This window comes from Gossypium raimondii, chromosome 13, assembly GCF_025698545.1.
Source record: "Gossypium raimondii isolate GPD5lz chromosome 13, ASM2569854v1, whole genome shotgun sequence".
Classification (NCBI taxonomy): Eukaryota; Viridiplantae; Streptophyta; class Magnoliopsida; order Malvales; family Malvaceae; genus Gossypium; species Gossypium raimondii.
In genome coordinates this window covers 12,652,298-12,656,057 of record NC_068577.1, presented here as the reverse complement: position 1 = coordinate 12,656,057, position 3,760 = coordinate 12,652,298, and positions in this window count along the sequence as shown.

The window sequence follows — 3,760 nt, the reverse complement described above, 5'->3', positions numbered from 1 at the left end:
TATTTCATGGTCTGCATTATGATAGAAATGTCATATGAAAATTTCGTAAATAAATTTTACTGATTAAATGTCTAATTTGATGTAAAGGACCAAATTGCATAAAGTGCAAAAGTTGAATTCTAGTAGCTAAAGGGATCAAATAGGTATGAAATTCAAAATTTGAGGTCTTTATATGGAAAATAGATCATTTAGAGGAGTTAGTAGATAAGGATGATTAGTCATCAATGGAATTTAGCATATTGTTAAGGTTAATTTTGGAAATTAGGTATTAAAGTAATATTAAATGAAAGAAAAAAATCTAATATAATTATTTTCATCATCTTTCCTAAATAAAAGATATGGAAACCCTAGTTATGGGTGTTGAGTTCAAGCAAGTTATTTTGGCTTAATTAGGCATGTATCCTTGTCTCATTTTTAATAATTTTTATGTTTCCAAGATCGTAATAGCTTAATTTAGATATCTCGGGGATTAATTTGCAAAACTATCAAAGTATTAGGGTTTTTCCATGAATGAATATAGTTTAATTATGAATTTTTATGGTAGAAAATAAAATGTTGTCGATAGATAAACAACTTTTGTAAAGTGAATTTTGATGAAATTGTGATTTAGGGGCTAAATTGAAAAGATGAAAAATTCATGGAAAAATTTTGAATTTTATGAAATATATGGGCTGCTATTGTTACATATGAATATTGGCTAGGCTTGGAATAAGGATTAAATTGAATGAATTTTATTTTCCGAGCCTAGAGACAAAATCGTAATTAAATAAAAGTATAGGGGCAAAATAGTAACTTTTCCAAAGATGTGTATTGCACTGAATTGAACATGAATTGTATTAAATTGAGTTAAATTCATTCATATAGATCCGGATAGACCAAATACGGAGTTAGATCGAGGAGAAGAGAAGGTATCGGATTAGTAGCTTTTGTGTACACGAATACTTGTCAAGGTAAGTTCGTGTAATTCAATTGTATATTTATATGTTTGAATTGAATGTTATGTATGTGAAATGTATAAAATTGTCATTTATAACTATGGATCACATATCCGATAATGTCTGACAAGTGCTAAGTCCCGTTTGAATTAAGAAATTTGATGGATACAAATGAAATTGTCATTAAGGGTTCCTGATTGGTTGTGGTTCTGCATGTGTTGCAGACACACCATAGCTCGCAAGAGCGTCCAGTAATTAGCTCTCATGAGCATCCTGATATTGGCACTCTTGACCTTCCTGATATTTGGCTCTCACGAGCTTCTCGTTATTTAGCTATTATGAGCATCCCAATATATGGCTCTTACGAGCTTCCCGATTAATGGCTCTTCGAAGCTACCCGATATTGGCTCGCATGAACTTCCTGATTATTGATCTTATGAGCTTCCCATTACGTGGCTTACATGAGCTTCCGATTATATGGCCCGAAAGAGCTTCCGGATTACATGCTCGCTTGGGCATACCTGTTTATGAATTGACGGATTACAGATTTGTACACTTTGTGTATACTACTTGTGTATCCATCGATATTTAAAATGATTCAAAGGGAAAAATTTTGATATGAAACAATATGAATATGAAATGAATTATTACCTATATATGCTAGAAATACATGAAAATACTGTTACTTGACATGTTGAAAAATGAGATGAAAGACACATGTATATGGAACTTGCCTGATGATTATGTACATTTGTGATTATGAGTTTTTATATGAGTTACAGGACTAACATGCTTGATAAGGATGTGTTTAGGCATTTGGCCAAATTGGTTTGAGCATGTTTAGTTTGCTTACCTTAAGTGTTAATTAAATGGTAAGTTAATTCCATGTTGTACGAACTTACCAAGCTTTTAAGCTTACCATGTTTTATTTTTTCCTGTTTTATAGTAATTCGGAAGCTTGTTGGGTTGGAAGCTTGGCGGAGATATTTCACACTATTCATCAACTCATTTCAGTATAAATAGTAAATTAATTTTGGTTAGAATGACATGTATAGGTTAATTAGCCAATGTTGGCATGTAAATATTTTGGTTGAAACTAGTCATTGGAATGGCTTGTGATTGGTATATTTTGATATGTATATATAATGCCTTATCATGATTGATATGTGTTTTGGTATGTGTGAATGATGGATAGCTAAAAGGCATATTGAGGCATGGTTTGATTTGGTATATTTGGTACAAATATGTTTATATATGTAATTGATCAATTTGATAAGCATGGATGTTTGGTCATATATGATGATATGTCATATATAAGACTTGGTTTTGGCTTTGATTAAATGTCTTGTATTGTCTTGTGAATGTGTTAAAGTGTTAATGTGGGTGGAAGATAAATTGGGTGAGAAATATTGCTAGAAAAATGGCTTATTTTTATCCACAATGGAAGAGACACTAGTGTGTGGTTCGGCCATATGTTCCCTGCATCTTTAAAATTACAAAACAGAATACTTAAAATTATTCACACGGCCTAGCACACAGGCATGTGGCTTGGCCGTGTGACCTAAGTTAGTGAGCTCCCAAGTTTTGACACCGGTTGGGACACAGTCGTGTGTACTTAATTCAAATGCCCACACGGCCTGAGATACGGGTGTGTCTCTTGATCGTGTGTGACACACGGCTTGCCACACGGGTGTGTGTTCCCTGCAACTTTAAAAAATTTTGATATTTTTCAAAAAATTTTCTAAGTACCTGATTTAATTCGACTTATTTCGAATGGGTATTTTAGTCCTCAATGGCCCATATAAGAGACTTTATGATTGGTTTCTGATATGAATGTTAAATAATATGAAATGTATGCTGTTTGATATGTAAATTTCGGTAATACTTCGTAACTCTGTTCCAGCGATGAATACGGGTTAGGGGTGTTACAAATTAATTCATCTTGGGTCTAGACCAATGTACCATTCGTCCAATGAGTACATCTATGCCTCTACGCATGGAGTCAATTGCTTCGATAGCCAAGACTAGTCATTTCCCCAATTGGAATTGTAGACGACATAATAATCATTCTAAGTATTTGAATCAAATACTCACTTTGATTTTTTATCGGATTACAGACTCGTTTAGATTATCTACTGAAGTAAGTTGTATTTCTCATAATGTAAATATTATTACAGTGCCACTTATCATTAGTTTAAACTTGGTCAATCAATGAGCTGATATTTGCTTGTCACAATTTTTGTATGCATGCAAAACATAAAAGATAGAAATACAAAAGACATAATAATGAAATACGAAATTAACTTTATTTTTTTTATTCATAGTTAAAATGCATAGAAAACAGTTACATGTTTACTACAACATGAGCACATTTCCCAACAATCTCTCATTTTCCCCAATGAAGTAAATATGCCATGTTTTGTATTCCCATATCCTTGACATGTTTGTTAAAACTTTTAGTCACAAAAGTCTTAGTAAACAAACCCGCAAGGTTATCTTCTGAAGCTACTTTCACCACATCTACTATTTCTTCTACTAAACAGATATCTAGACCTGTGTAAAACATAGCATACACAAGGCTTCCAACTAGCAAAGCATTTGGAACCTTACTCATATTCTCTCTTTCTTTTGTTGTCTTAGGATAGTTATCCAAATAAAGTTGAAATCTCGATGTAGTTGACTGAGCATCTAGCTTCGCATCGGTCATTAGAAACCATTCCAATACCTTATTGATGTAAGAAGCTTGTGATAGAGCTATCATTTTATTCTTTCGATTCCTAAGGATTTGAATTCCAATAATATAACTAGCTTTACCCAAGTCCTTC